The sequence below is a fragment of the Eptatretus burgeri genome, chromosome 7, assembly GCF_056783735.1.
Source record: "Eptatretus burgeri isolate ZD-2024b chromosome 7, Ebu_testis_v1, whole genome shotgun sequence".
Taxonomy (NCBI): domain Eukaryota; kingdom Metazoa; phylum Chordata; class Myxini; order Myxiniformes; family Myxinidae; genus Eptatretus; species Eptatretus burgeri.
In genome coordinates this window covers 84959216-84975459 of record NC_140967.1, presented here as the reverse complement: position 1 = coordinate 84975459, position 16244 = coordinate 84959216, and the positions used below count along the sequence as shown (strand labels likewise).

Sequence of the window (16244 nt, the reverse complement as noted above, 5' to 3'; positions counted from 1 at the left end):
TAGATGAGTAAAGTTTTTCAAAGCATTGTTTCATTATATAGTTGGAAAAGAGTTATCACTCCCCTGAAATAATCTCTATATATATATATATATATATATATATATATATATATATATATATATATATATATATATATATATATATATATATATATATATATATATATATATATATATATATATATATATATATATATATATATATATATATATATATATATATATATATATATATATATATATATATATATATATATATATATACCCCGGGAACATGAAAAATATGATTAGACTACGGTTTGAACCCTAACTTCAGTTTTCCCTCGCAGAGAGCCCTACCCTCGCACTTACTTAGCTGCTCCCCTCCCTCCACACAACTCCCCACACCCTTGCTGTTGCACTCCCCTCCCAGTACTTCTCCCACCCTCACTCTTACACTCCCCCTCCCAGTACTTCTCCCATCCTCACTCTTCCACTTCTCCTCCTTCCTCTCCATCTTTCCAGGCTCCTCCCCCATATCCTCACTCTTGTAATCCCAATCCCTTCTCTCCCTCTCACTCCTTCTCCCATCCTCCCTCTTCTACTAACCTTCCCTCCCCACATCACGTCCGACCAGATACATTGAAAACGGTTCAATAAATGAATTTTTGTGTATAAACGCCAATATTTGTCCTATTTTCTCACCTTTTGCTGAAACTGAAACTTGAACCATCTTAACGACGCCAAAAAAATGAAATCAGAAGGTGAATTAGAGTTAAGAAATACCCGTGAGGGAGTCTGAACGGACTTTATAATGCAGGCCTTAATTTCACTTAAAATACATTTTCCTCTAAAAACGATCATTTTCTTCCCGTTTTGTGCATCCGAAGCTTACACGATCTTAGCAACTACAAAAAAAAGATTAAAAAAAAGAAATCAGACATCGAATTAGAGCTCAGATAAGACCGTGACAGTGTAATAATGTGCAAGTATTACAAAATAGGCTCCAAAGAGAAAACAAAATGGTGGCAATTTGATTTTGAAGCCCCTCCCTGAATGGTGGACGCCCCGCCCCGAACTGAGAAGCCCCTCCCTGAACTGGGAAGCCCCTCCCTGAATGGCACTTGGAAAGTCCTGATGAGAAAAGGGGATTCTCAACATCATCAATGATATTAATTTGAATTGAAAAAAAATTATCACAGAGGACAAAATTCTATTTCCTGTCAAAATCATTCTTGTCACCAGTCCCAATAAATTTACGTCACCAGTCCCAATAAATTTACGTCAACAGTCCCAATAAATTTACGTCACCAGTCCCAAAATATTTACGTCACCAGTCCCAATAAATTTATGTCAGCAGTCCCAATAAATTTACGTCACCAGTCCCAATAAATTTACGTCACCAGTCCCAATAAATTATCGTCACCAGTCCCAATAAATTTACGTCACCAGTCCCAATAAATTTACGTCACCAGTCCCAATAAATTATCGTCACCAGTCCCAATAAATTATCGTCACCAGTCCCAATAAATTTACGTCACCAGTCCCAATAAATTATCGTCACCAGTCCCAATAAATTATCGTCACCTGTCCAAATAAATTTACGTCACCAGTCCCAATAAATTATCGTCACCAGTCCCAATAAATTTATGTCACCAGTCCCAATAAATTTACGTCACCAGTCCAAATAAATTTACGTCACCAGTCCAAATAAATTTACGTCACTAGTCCCGATAAATTTATGTCCGTCACCAGTCTCAAAAAATTCTGATCCACAATCGAACTAATTTAAAATCCACACCTTGAAGAAATTCTCTAACATTTTGAGCAACTCCGTCCTTTGTTTCTCTTCTTCTGATACCCTTGTTGACAAATGAAAAACCCTCCTCATGCCAATTTCAAGGATCCTGCAGAATCGTTGGAATGAATAAAAAACGAACAAGTGCCAGGCACAACAAATCCCGCCAATTTAAGGCATAAAGTTATTTTGGGGATCAAATTTAAATTTGATATATCCATAACCACGATCTTCACAAATATGCATTTTTCACTCTAGGAATGGGTATGATTATAAGTGACAAATAGAATAAGGTTCACTATAAGCTTAGTTTAAAGTAAATCAGATCATTTTTGACGAAGTTATGAGCGAAAAACGATTTTGATCTTTTCGTGACCTTGACCTTGACCTTTGATCCAATTGGACCCAAAAGTTAATGGGGTCGTTCAAGTTTCATTGCCCACTTGTGGATTAAATTTGACAGTGTTTGCTAAAGCCGTTTTGCCGTAAAGTTGCTAACAGACAGACAGACAAACAAACCGGACGATTACAATATCCCGCTCCCTCCCTTGATAATAAACATTCCATGAATGTCATCACAACAGGAAGCACGATTTCCCAAGAAACAACCACCACGTCATCCTCTTCCTCATACTCCAGGTCGTATTTCGGGTTGTCGTCTTCCATATCCTCCAGAAAGTCTACGGGACGAGGGAGACATGTGTCAAAACAAAGAAGAATATATTTAATAACAAGATCAAATGGAGGGAAACCCAACGTAGTTTGGTTATTGTTTTTATTAAATTCCTCATTGTGATATAAAATGGTGACAGTCGTTGCCCAAGTGTGAGAGTGTGATGACAATGAAGCTCACATCACCTTGTTAAAACATGAATCACGAGGAACCCGAACACAAAATAATTTATCAACAATTCATTCCAATAAACCTGTTGATCTGCTGTGGATGAGTGATTGAACACAATTTCATGAAATGAAGAAGGATCAAAAAGAAATTTCACAGGAAATACAAAACATCATTACCAGGTGCAGGGCTCTCCTCCAGATGATCATTCCCAGTGCAGGAAGGCTCCATTGCTGGACACTTCAGTGGTGTTGGTGTCTGCCTTGGGAGTGTCTCTGTTTGAGCCTTCAAAGGCAACTTGTTGGGAAACTTCGTCTCCAGAAGAACCTAAAAAATAATAACATAAAAACAAATAAATAACATAATAACAAATAAAAAAGGTGAATTCAAGAGAACATCCATTTTGTCCGATTGTACTTGTCGGCTGTTCAAAAGTTCATTCTTCCACATGCAATGGAGACGAGTTATACTAAATGGTATCCTTCATTGGACTTCCCATCCTCCTCCCCCAACCCAAGTACTCCTTCCTCACTCTCCTCCCTCCCACACATGCACCACACCTCCTCTCTCCCTCACACCTCCACTACCCCTCTTGCTACTTCCACACCCAAATCCCATGATTCCTTCCCCATTCCCTACTTACTCTTCATTTTTACAACATCCTCCCCAAAATACCCTTCATTTTTACAACATCCTCCCCAAAATACCCTTCATTTTTACATCCTCCCCAAAATACCCTTCATTTTTACATCCTCCCCAAAATACCCTTCATTTTTACAACATCCTCCCCAAAATACCCTTCATTTTTACAACAACCTCCCCAAAATACCCTTCATTTTTTACAACATCCTCCCCAAAATACCCTTCATTTTTACAACATCCTCCCCAAAATACCCTTCATTTTTTACAACATCCTTCCCAAAATACCCTCCATTTTTACAACATCCTCCCCAAAATACCCTTCATTTTTACAACATCCTCCCCAAAACACCCTTCATTTTTACAACATCCTCCCCAAAATACCCTTCATTTTTACAACAACCTCCCCAAAATACCCTTCATTTTTACAACATCCTCCCCAAAATACCCTTCATTTTTACAACATCCTCCCCAAAATACCCTTCATTTTTACAACATCCTCCCCAAAATACCCTTCATTTTTTACAACATCCTCCCCAAAATACCCTTCATTTTTACAACATCCTCCCCAAGATACCCTTCATTTTTACAACAACCTCCCCAAAATACCATTCATTTTTACAACATCCTCCCCAAAATACCCTTCATTTTTACAACATCTTTCCCCAAAATACCCTTCATTTTTACAACATACTCCCCAAAATACTCTTCATTTTTACAACATCCTCCCCAAAATACCCTTCATTTTTACAACATCCTCCCCAAAATACCCTTCATTTTTAGAACATCCTCCCCAAAATACCCTTCATTTTTACAACATCCTCCCCAAAATACCCTTCATTTTTACAACATCCTCCCCAAAATACCCTTCATTTTTACAACATCCTCCCAAAAATACCCTTCATTTTTCCAACATCCTCCCCAAAATACCCTTCATTTTTGCAACATCCTCCCCAAAATACCCTTCATTTTTCCAACATCCTCCCCAAAATACCCTTCATTTTTACAACATCCTCCCCAAAATACCCTTCATTTTTACAATATCCTCCCCAAAATACCCTTCATTTCTAGAACATCCTCCCCAAAATACCCTTCATTTTTTACAACATCCTCCCCAAAATACCCTTCATTTTTTACAACATCCTCCCCAAAATACCCTTCATTTTTACAACATCCTTCCCAAAATACCCTTCATTTTTACAACATCCTCCCCAAAATACCCTTCATTTTTACAACATCCTCCCAAAAATACCCTTCATTTTTCCAACATCCTCCCCAAAATACCCTTCATTTTTGCAACATCCTCCCCAAAATACCCTTCATTTTTGCAACATCCTCCCCAAAATACCCTTCATTTTTCCAACATCCTCCCCAAAATACCCTTCATTTTTACAACATCCTCCCCAAAATACCCTTCATTTCTAGAACATCCTCCCCAAAATACCCTTCATTTTTTACAACATCCTCCCCAAAATACCCTTCATTTTTTACAACATCCTCCCCAAAATACCCTTCATTTTTACAACATCCTCCCCAAAATACCCTTCATTTTTACCCTCCTGATTCGCAGCTCCATCACCGTGATGAACATGAGAGGGTGAGAGAGCTTCCCTGCCTCAACCCGATGTTCACACTGAACTCATCAAACATCCCAGGATCAACCACCTGGTACATCCGTTCCACCAACATAACTTCTGTTTCTCCCAATCCCATCCACCTCAGTCTCGCCATCACCGTCTCTCTCGGGACAAGTCTCAGTGTGAACATCCCATCCGTTGTCCCCCTTCCATTTATACGCCATTATATATTTGATAACGCTACAATTCGGACTTGGACTGCAGCAATCACTTACATGTGAAGAAAACAAGAAAAAGAGCAATCAGAGATTGCAGATCCTCACCAGGACTTGTTTTGTGTGGTGTTTGTGTAGTTTTTTGTGGTGCATGTTGTGGAGCGCTTGTGTACTGGTGTGTTACGTAATTAAGAAGTGACTTAACTCGAACTGCCACTTAATAATTGCTCACAGTGATACCTGGGTACCAAGACATCCAGCTTTGATTGGACACCTGACCCTGACTCATGACGTTTTAAAATTATTATTCATCATTCAATTCTGCAAAATACAAAACAATCAATCATCTATAACATCTACTTACTCTGCTCAGGTGGATTATCCAGAGTTGATGGTTTTCTAGGAAACTCCTTCGCTGGACAGAACCATTGGTTTTGTGGATGCCATGGGTGAGTCCATGTTGGTGGTTCTTTTGAACAGGTAGTAAAACCTTGGTTCTCAGGACCAACCTGGAAATGACATGTTATAAAAGGGCATTCGAGGTCAAATGGTAAAAGAACCAGGGATTGTATAACTGTCGTTTCCAAACAGATACAGATCATCATGTGAGTCTTCTTCATGGTTGTGTGCAGCAAACAGTAGGGGAGGAGGGTTGGGGTGCTGTCATCGGGACGTGGAGTTCTACTCTAAGTAATGAACACAATGAAATGTTTTCATGAGGACAATATCTTCACCAAACTGCCCACCACAACCAAACCACCCACCACAACCAAACCACTCACCACAACCAAACCATCCAACACAACAAAATCACCTCCCATAACTAAATAATGTTCCACCAATCTTAAGAATTAACTTTCAAACTTGTCTACCACCTCAAACACCTGGTGGTGCCTTGTTAAGTGTATCTCTGGAGTAGGCTTCCCTTTCATCCCTTACCTCTCTATGAACGGCACAACAGCCGACTGTGCTCGTGAGAAGGCCGAATGCCTCAATTCTATGATTGCTCCCACGAGCCTCGACTGTGTATGCAAAAATAATTTACATACAACACCACAGTGAATGACCCCAAATCCCCCCATCCCTTTTTTTTTTATAAGCAGAGCAGGACGTTCGAGATTTTTCAAGATGATGATGGATAGTTCCTCATGGGGTTAGTATTCAGAACTGTTCATCCAAGGTACCCAAGTCAGGTTTAAAATGCCAAAAAAATCCCACGGCCACGATATACAGAACAGAGGTCTGCATGGTGGCGCTCTCAGTCCGTGTGTAATTGGGTCAACACGACAAAGGTGTTCCGTCTCACACATTATGACGTCACAATCTGCTGCACCATTCCATTTGACATTACATTGTGAAGCATTGTTTATTTGAAAAATATTTATTTGTTATGTTTATAATCAATATTTGAGCATTTTTGACATCAACCCCAATAAGATATTTTAATTTGAGACGATTTAGATCTTTAAAAAAAAAAAAAATGTATTCCATTTGTGTTCAAACACGTGACGTGGAGGTTAGAGGTCACGTGGTGCATCGAGTTTTTGTCCAAATTACATCACACAAGAAAGACATTTTCTCATTCATGTTTCCCTCTCCAATGTTGTTTCGGATGTTGTCCGTGACTGCTGGTTGCATCATTTCTAGAAGCATGGCTGTGCTGCTGATGCAGTGCCCCTGTTACCAGTAAGCCGATACTCATTTCACCAACCTCGGTAGAATAACAGGCTAACCATAAAGCTAAACAGCAGCTTTTCCCTCTCCAATAACCACAATAAATAATTTAACCCTCACATTCATACCCAACCGGAACCCTCAAATGAAAACTCATGTTACAAACTCCATCAATCATTTCAAAGTTAATTTATTTAAATAGTCCAATATATTTATTTTACAGTTCAACACTTTTCTTAACAGTTCAATAATACAAAGTGAATGCAGTCTTTGAACTCAATGAATGTCTTGAGAATGAACTGTCTTGAGAAACTGTGCTCCAGTTCTGTCTTGAGAATGAACTTTCAGGCCTTTCAAATGTGAAAAAGTAGAAATGGGGAGGAAGATCTTTCCAGCACTTTCTTCATATTGCTGAAAAATAATCAATAAATAAGTGAATAAATATATTGCTTTTCTTAAATCGAAACGTGGAGGAAACTCAGCCAACTGGTAAAGGTGAGTTGAGGTGTAATGTGGAGGAAACTCAGCCAACTGGTAAAGGTGAGTTGAGGTGTAACGTGGAAGCAGTTCAGCCAACTGGTGAATGAGAGCTGCAGTGTAATGTAGAGGGAACTCAGCCAACTGGTAAAGGTGAGTTGAGGTGTAATGTGGAGGAAACTCAGCCAACTGGTAAAGGTGAGTTGAGGTGTAATGTGGAGGAAACTCAGCCAACTGGTAAAGGTGAGCTGAGGTGTAATGTGGAGGAAACTCAGCCAACTGGTAAAGGTGAGTTGAGGTGTAATGTGGAGGCAACTCAGCCAACTGGTAAAGGTGAGTTGAGGTGTAATGTGGAGGAAACTCAGCCAACTGGTAAAGGTGAGCTGAGGTGTAATGTGGAAGCAGTTCAGCCAACTGGTAAAGGTGAGTTGAGGTGTAATGTGGAGGCAACTCAGCCAACTGGTAAAGGTGAGCTGAGGTGCAATGTGGAGGCAGCTCAGCCATCTGGTAAAGGTGAGGTGCGGTGTAATGTAGAGGCAGCTTAGTTAACTGGTAAAGGTGAGCGAAGGTGTGATCTGGAGGCAGCTCAGCCAACTGGTCAAGGTGAGCTGAGGTGTAATGTGGAGGAAGCTCAGCCAACTGGTGAAGGTGAACAAAGGTATAATCTGGAGGCAGCTCAGCCAACTGGTCAAGGTGAACTGAGGTGTAATGTGGAGGGAGCTCAGCCAACTGGTGAAGGTGAGCAAAGGTATAATCTGGAGGCAGCTCAGCCAACTGGTCAAGGTGAGCTGAGGTGTAATGTGGAGGAAGCTCAGCCAACTGGTGAAGGTGAGCAAAGGTATAATCTGGAGGCAGCTCAGCCAACTGGTCAAGGTGAACTGAGGTGTAATGTGGAGGGAGCTCAGCCAACTGGTGAAGGTGAGAAAAGGTATAATCTGGAGGCAGCTCAGCCAACTGGTCAAGGTGAACTGAGGTGTAATGTGGAGGGAGCTCAGCCAACTGGCAAAGCTCAGCTGGGGTGTGATGTGCAGACAGCTTAGCCAACTGGTCAAGGTGAGCTGAGGTGTCATGTGGAGGCAGCTCAGCCAACTGGTGAAGGTGAGCGAAGGTATAATCTGGAGGAAGCTCAGCCAACTGGTCAAGGTGAACTGAGGTGTAATGTGGAGGAAGCTCAGCCAACTGGTCAAGGTGAGCTGAGGTGTAATGTGGAGGCAGCTCAGCCAACTGGCAAAGGTGAGCTGAGGTGTGATGTGCAGACAGCTTAGCCAACTGGTCAAGGTGAGCTGAGGTGTAAAGTGGAGGCAGGTCAGCCAACTGGTCAAGGTAAGCTGAGATGTAATGTGGAGGAAGCTCAGCCAACTGGTCAAGGTGAGCTGAGGTGTGATGTGCAGACAGCTTAGCCAACTGGTCAAGGTGAGCTGAGGTGTAACGTGGAGGCAGCTCAGCCAACTGGTAAAGGTGAGCTGAGGCGTAATGTGGAGGAAACTTAGCCAACTGGTAAAGGTGAGCTGAGGTGCAATGTGGAGGCAGCTCAGCCATCTAGTAAAGGTGAGGTGCGGTGTAATGTAGAGGCAGCTCAGTTAACTGGTAAAGGTGAGGTGCAGTGTAATGTAGAGGTAGCTCAGCCATCTGGTCAAGGTGAGCTGAGGTGTAATGTGGAGGCAGCTCAGCCAACTGGTGAAGGTGAGCGAAGGTATAATCTGGAGGCAGCTTAGCCAACTGGTCAAGGTGAGCTGAGGTATAATGTGGAGGCAGCTCAGCCAACTGGTGAAGGTGAGCGAAGGTATAATCTGGAGGCAGCTCAGCCAACTGGTCAAGGCGAACTGAGGTGTGATGTGGAGGCAGCTCAGCCAACTGGTCAGGGTGAACTGAGGTGTAACGTGGAGGCAGCTCAGCCAACTGGCAAAGGTGAGCTGAGGTGTGATGTGTAGACAGCATAGCCAACTGGTCAAGGTGAGCTGAGGTGTAATGTGGAGGCAGCTCAGCCAACTGGTCAAGGTGAGCTGAGGTGTAATGTGGAGGCACCTCAGCCAATTGGCAAAGGTGAGCTGAGGTGTGATGTGTTGACAGCATACCCAACTGGTCAAGGTGAGCTAAGGTGTAATGTGGAGGCAGCTCAGCCAACTGGTGAAGGTGAGCTGCGGTGTTATGTGGAGGCAGCTCAGTCAACTGGCAAAGGTGAGCTGAGGTGTGATGTGTAGACAGCTTAGCCAACTGGTAAAGGTGAGCTGAGGTGTAATGTGGAGGGTAAAGGTGACCTCACCATGTGACCTGACCACCGCACCTCACCATGTGTTGGCAGGTCAGCCAACTGGTTAAGGTGATGTGACATTGGAGGATGTTCAACAGCCTGTTTCAGGTGAGCTGAAGGAAGAACCTCAGCAGAATCTGCTTGCTGTTCTTTTTTGCTTGTAGTGTTCAATCAAATGTTGAAGTAGGTGTTGGTGTGTGTTGAAATATCTTTCCAACAGTCGGTCGGTTTCCTGCCAAAGGCAATGAATGCAAGTGCATGTTGAGCTGAGAAAAGAAAACAGAAAGATCGATGACAATGAACATTATGTCAATCTTTGCAATCAATAATCATATCCATGCGAGACAATGAGTTTTCATATGTACCTCTTTGGCTGATGTTGAGGGGTTTCCAAATGTTGGTCACCACCCCGAGAAACAAGAGGCTTGGTCTGAACCACTGATGTTTTTGCTGGTCTTCTTCTGGGAGTGTACACCCATCCTGAAAATGAAAACAGTTCGGGGATCAGCGATGATGTGGTAAAGTTAACTCATTGTTGATGTTCGGTTTGAAAAGCAGCTTTTATCGTCGAGGAGCCAACTTCCAAAAATCGGGTGACGTAGCACACCGAGAACACAAATGGTTTGACTTCATATCCTGTTAGGTGATCTCTTGGGACCATTTTTAGGTATCTTGTACAGTTGGATTGAGGTGTAAATATTGGATCGCCAAAATAGGTGACCCTTATTGTCAGTATTTCTGTCTGTTTGTTTGGATGTTTGTTTGGATGTTTGTTCGTTTGTCATCAGCATAATTTGTAGTAAACGTGGGCCGATTTTGACCAAACTCGGGTGGTAGGTACATCTTATGACCTCGTGCTTTGGAAATTGTGATGGTTTCTTGGGATGCTTTGGTCCCCTAGCAACAACCGAAAAACCTTCAAAATCGGTACCGTTCACGCGAAATCAATTCCGAAAGCCATTATCCCACGTAGGGTTATGAAATTTGGCAAGAATGATCTACAGGTGATGCTCCATCAAATATATTCAGGTTTTTGTGATATATGGAATACTTTACCCGCAGCACCCCCTACAATTAGGGTGTGCGCGAAAATTGGCGAAAATTGAAGGCCCCCTAGCGACAGGTGAGTGCATCGATACGAATGAAACTTTGCAGGTTCATGGTACTCAATGAGTACTACAACTTTGCCTCAGGACATATTGACCGATTTCGCTTAGGTCAGGGGTCAAAGGTCAATTCGTGCAAAAATCGATAATATGCGAGAGCTGGAGGTGTCTTCACGCCAAATGCTACTCCTCGGGTTATGGTCGGATGGTCATGAAAATTCACACTAATCGTCTGGAATACATTGTGCACAAACGATCGAGCCGGATTTTCGATTTAGATCTTTGTTCACCCACAGCACCCCCTCAAACTTTGGGGATTTCCGATTTCATACCGCATTTTCGGTACTTTTCATTCAAATGGATACCGAGTAGTTATCAGTAGATGGAACTGGATGAGATTGATATGCATAATCTTAAGGTGATTCCCTATCCGCTATATGACATCCATTTTGCTCTTTATCTTATAGTTTCCATGCTCAGCGACCCATCGCCACCTACCGGCTTGTTTTTCTATATCTTGGTTTATGAAGGGGGGTCAATCCACCATTTTCATACATTTGGAATAAGAGGGAACAGATGCTCAAATTAGCATAAAAATGCGATTATCTTTACGATTGGATTCAAACTAGTGTCAAAATATTCATCTTTACTTTGAATGGTGTCAGTGCCACACAGCGTTATGATTGAACTTGTACACCACATAACATGGACATTACGTGGGATTTCCATGGGTTTCTACTACTTTCTTATGAATAAACTGTTGATTTAATTTCCCAGTTTAAATGGAAAGCTCTAAACTTTTCCAATTGAAGTGAAAGCAAAATGTGATGTGTGCATATGTTATCCGGTTTTTATAAACGTACGTACGTACCCGTCCACATACACCAGGACCATCCGGAGGATGGGCATGCAGGGTTCTACAGTAGTGTATTTGAGAAATGAGTGCGCCTCCATGGGTGTAATTTTCAGTCTTGTTGTGGCTGCGCACAGACTTATGAGAGGTCACGAAAAAAACAGAAGTATGTGCTCTCACTCTCCTGCAAATGCATCGACAGGGAGGCTTTTGTCAATCGAAGCTACGACTTAACCTCAGGCTGGTCACCTTACACAATAGTCTCCTTGTCACCGATTTATTTGACAGCCCAGGAAGCTGTTTGCAATCACTTTCTATTGGAAAGCGATGTTTAAGACTGTGTAAAGGTTGCAATGGTTTATTTTTTTCCATATTTCCAAAGTGTGTGTGAGCTAAAGAGGGGAGTTGGCTAAAGCAGTGAGTTTTTATCATCATGAAGGGCACAATTCTGCACTTCCAAAAAAAATTAACTCGTGCAGTTGGTCAGACGTTTGAAAGAGAGTTTATGTTTTTTCACGTTGCTAAAACATCCATGGGTAGTCATGTCGATGAAGTCAAAAGGACACGACGGTTCAAATTCCGAGCGTAGAGTTACCTGCTGAATTATCACGACACCTGCATTAGGTGGGAACTGGGATGCAGCTGTGGCATAAGTATGATGAGCCAAATGGCCTTGATCTGTAAATCCTGATATTTATGGACTTCCTGTAGTCTGTAGTTGGTTCCCTTTTTTGTTTTTCAACACAGGAGATTCATCTAGGAGATTTACCTGTGTAACGTGTACAACAAGGACATTAGGCAACGTCAGTGTACGTTTACATGAATTACAAGGACATTATGAGACACAACGGAGATAATAACAATATATATGGAATCTGAATGCATTTTATTATACAAATGGATGAACAGGAAGGTAAAATGTCAACCAAAAGTGGGATTTATTTTTATTTTTCATATGCAATGTCGAGGCTCGTATGAGAGCTAACACACAGAACATACAACAAGGGGAGAAGGAGCCAAGAGGGGTGGGAGAGGGAAGCACAAAACAGTGGGGTACAGAGACATTAGGAGATCTGTGGAAGGGAGAGGGATGGAGTGGGGTACATGGGGTAAACAAGATGGACATTACAGGGACTTTCAGGAAGGAAAGTAGGGAATTTGAAGGAGGTGGGTTTGTGGTGGATGAATGTGGGTAGAAAAGATCATGGTTTTGCATGGGGGAAGTTAAGAGATGGTGGTGAACAGCTGTTTTGAAGACCTGGAGGGAAGAGTGGGATTGAAGAGAGCGTGAGAGTTTGTTCCAAAGGCAGGAAAAAAGAGGAATGAAAGCGTGAAGGTGAGCAGTGATTCTTGATTTTGGTAGTTTTACCAGAAGGGGGTTGCTGGCAGACTTTTAGCGTATTGCGGAAATATGGGGGGGGAGGGATATGTCTCAGACAGAACTGGGGAGGGGGGGGGAGCGAGGTGCCTCGCCACAAGCTTCAGTGAACAAAGGGCAGGAGGAAGGGTTGGACAACTGAAGACGAGATGGGATAAATCTGTGCATGAGGGAGAGCAAGTTTCTTTGAAAGAATTCCCAGGACGAGTTGATGTCGGAGAAAGTAGCGATAGGAGACCAGTCTGGAAGTTTAATGGCTGCTTGAAGTCCCTGACAGTCAGCCTGAGTGAAATGCCAGACTTGACAGCGCTGAGGTGGTTCTCTAATAACAGCCAGAGAGATGTCCACTTTGACAAGGACGTGGTCAGAAGAACCGATTTGAGCGGAGGAAGAATGGCAGATATTTTCAGGGAAATTGGTCAAAATCAGATCCAAAAGAGATGGAGTACCATTGGTTGAGATCTGGGTCGGAAAGTTGACAGATTGTGTCAGTCTCAATGAGTCGCAGAAGGTTTTGCGGAAGTGCCATGACAGGTGAGGAAAGTACCAATATCCAGCCCACTGGCATGATGACAACTGAAATCACCACATATGAGGAAGAGAGAGTTGGGATGAGAGGATAGGAGTTAGTCCATGTCTTCTGTGAACGAGGTGTAACTGGAGTCATCACTGTTTGGTGGACGGTACAGCACACATATAAACATGAGGTGGGAGTGGAGGGGAAGCCATAGCCAGAGGTATACCTGGGGGTGTGGGGGAGTGAGGGCAGTGCATGGAGAGTGAGGAATTGACCATTGATGAAGAGAGCAACTCCGCCATCAGGACGAGGCTCAGGTCTGTCATACCGGAGGAGGAGGGAGTAACCAGGTAGAGATACTAGGGAGTCAGAGACATCTTGAAGGAGGAAAGTCTCTGTTAAGCAGATCATGTCTGTTTTGTCAATGGCAACCTGAATGGAAAGATCTGTCAGGTTTGAGCGAAGGCCCCAGATGTTTGAGGTCCCACACTGTTAAGGAAGAGGGAGGAGAGGAGGTTTTGGGTGCAGGGGAGGGGAGGGGGAGGGTAGCACGAGGGAGGAGGGGCAGAGTTAGGGAGAGTTGTTGAAAGACCGTGGGGGATTGAAGACGAGCTCGGGAAGAGGGCCGGATGAGGAGGAGAAAAGCCTGAGTGGTGATGGCATGAGGCACAGTGGGGAGTGATAAGAGAGGGGGGCAGAAGGAAGTTGAAGATTGGAGGAGGTGGGGGGATGAGATGGAAGAGAGCGGGCAGAATATGGAGGCAACTTTGTGGATGTGAAGGGGGGGGCAACTTTGAAAAGGAGGATTGAGGTGGGAGATTGGAGGGAGAAGAGTGAGGGGGAGTTTTTGAGGAAGGTGAGAGGAAAGCTTGGAGGGAGAAGAGTGTGATGGTTGCTTTGAGATGGAGGAGACGATGAGAGCAGGCATGACCAAGGGGCAGGAGGGCAATGGGAGAGGTGGTGGGGAGAGGGGAGGGATGAGACTTGGTAGTTGGATGGTGAAGAAGGGAGCGGGCAGGAGGAGGTACAAGATTTGAGGGGTTGGGAAGAGGGGGAGGTGTTAGAGGAAACAATGAGCACGTTTGAGATGTTTAGGAGTGTACTGATTGAGAGAGTGAGATATCTGTTTGTTTAGAATGGAGCCCACAGATGTTAGAACACCACACAGTTTGGGACACCAGAGGAGGAGCTGATACTAAAGCAGAAGACAGTGAAGAGGTGTGAAGAGTGGAGGGGTAAGGAGGGGGTATAACAGGTGAGGGGTTAGGAGGAGGTAGATTTAAGGAGGTGGGGTGAATTGGCACTGAAGTTGGAAAAAAGTGACAATTGATGGAATACGAACATGCATTCCAAACTGGGATTAAAATTTTTATTTTCAAGTCAGAGATGCACTCAAAGACATTACGTGAGGGATGCAATGAAGGAGAATTAAGAGAATGGAGAAAAGAAACCTTGTAACAGTTGGACTTTTTCGAGACGGGATGAAGGAAAGGTCGAATTGTAAACAGTCTTTTGAAGAAGTAGTAGAAGAGTAGTGAATTATGATACAATACAGAGAACCACACGTGTGAAAGAGGAAGTTGAAACATTTTCAGACACCGTTTTTATTTACTTACATATTTTTTGATAAAGATTAGGTAAAGGGAAGGTTGAAGAAAAAAATTGTGAAAGTGTATAGTAAATTTGGATCGGCTAAAGGAGAAGGAAGATGGGAGATTGGAAATTGATGAAGGAGGAAGAAAGAGTCAATGCAGAAGTCACATGGTTACGTGGTGAATAAGGCGAGGACTGAGGACGGAAAGGTTTTTTTTGGTTGTAATTTTTTATATTTTAAGACATGAAACAGAAGGTATAGTTGGGAGGGATAGAAGGAGCTTGGGGGGGGGGGGAAGTGGAGAAAATATAGACTGATGGTAATCAGAAGAAAATACAAATAAACACAATCGTGCAGATGGACAGGAAGATGGGTAGGCCTCAGGGTAATCTGATATGACAAGATCGATGAAAACTCACTAAATAGCACGAGTTTTGAAACAAAACCGAACAAGGAACACACAGTAAATATGGAGGAAACAAAATAAACAGTCAAAATGTGACAAACAACGACCGGAAACTTATCTTTGAGAAAGTCGGCAGAGACCCCTGGAGAGAACCAACCGTCGCTCAAAAAGCAGAAATTTGTGCTTTTTGGTGAGTTTTCGTCGGTCTCGTCATATTGGGTTTCCTGGAGGCCAACCCGCAGAAACAGTTGGACAATAATGTCCTCCTGGATGTAGCAGAAACAGGAGGACAATAATGCACAGATGCAGCACAGCACTAGGGGAGGCGTTGGAGACAAAATGTGGGTACAGGGTTTCCACGGGTGAAAAAAAAAATCTCAGATAATTCCACAAATAAAAAAAAACTACGAGTTACGAGTGGGCAGAACACTTGGAGGTTTGAGGAAAGAATCACTGCTCACCTCATCCACTCATTCTAGTGAAGACGTTGATGTGCAAGTTATCATCCTTTGATATTCAGGACACCCCGCTGAAGTGGTTGTCCAATTTCCTCTGAGTTAAAACGGTGGATGACCCTTAATGATGTCCTTACCCATGATCTTTCTCTTCAGGCAGGGACTCCACAAGGCAGCTTCTTTGGACGTACATTATTCTTGATCGATGTCAATATAATCAACCCGATTGTGTTGAAAACCGAGAACGATGCATCGTTCCTGTGAAATGTTGGTCAATGTGAATCGCTTTCATAAGACCTGGACAAGAAAAACTGGAAGTTTTACAGCTACTTGCAAAAATGATGTTTCATGCTGGCAAGTGACACACTCTCACATGGTCTTCCACATTGATTGATAATCAAACTAGAAAGGCACTCGGTACAGTGTACATATCTTCGCCAGGCTGATTAGTTTACATTTTGTATCCCACTGATAGGCCGGATCT

At 42.9% G+C, this 16244-nt stretch overlaps 1 long non-coding RNA gene across 4 annotated transcripts; it reads right to left on the bottom strand.

Moving 5' to 3' along the window:
- Positions 1–1311: 1311 nt before the first annotated feature.
- On the bottom strand, positions 1312–15416 carry LOC147023659 (uncharacterized). 4 transcript variants are annotated; one of them, XR_015060321.1, is made up of 7 exons: positions 12006–15416; positions 11429–11594; positions 9817–9931; positions 9464–9717; positions 5414–7134; positions 2798–2945; positions 1312–2457 (listed from the first exon to the last, which is right to left on the bottom strand). It is a non-coding gene; the product is annotated as an uncharacterized LOC147023659 (long non-coding RNA). The 4 variants fall into 4 exon arrangements; XR_015060322.1 differs by having other exon boundaries at positions 11429–11537; XR_015060319.1 differs by lacking the exon at positions 11429–11594.
- Positions 15417–16244: the final 828 nt, after the last annotated feature.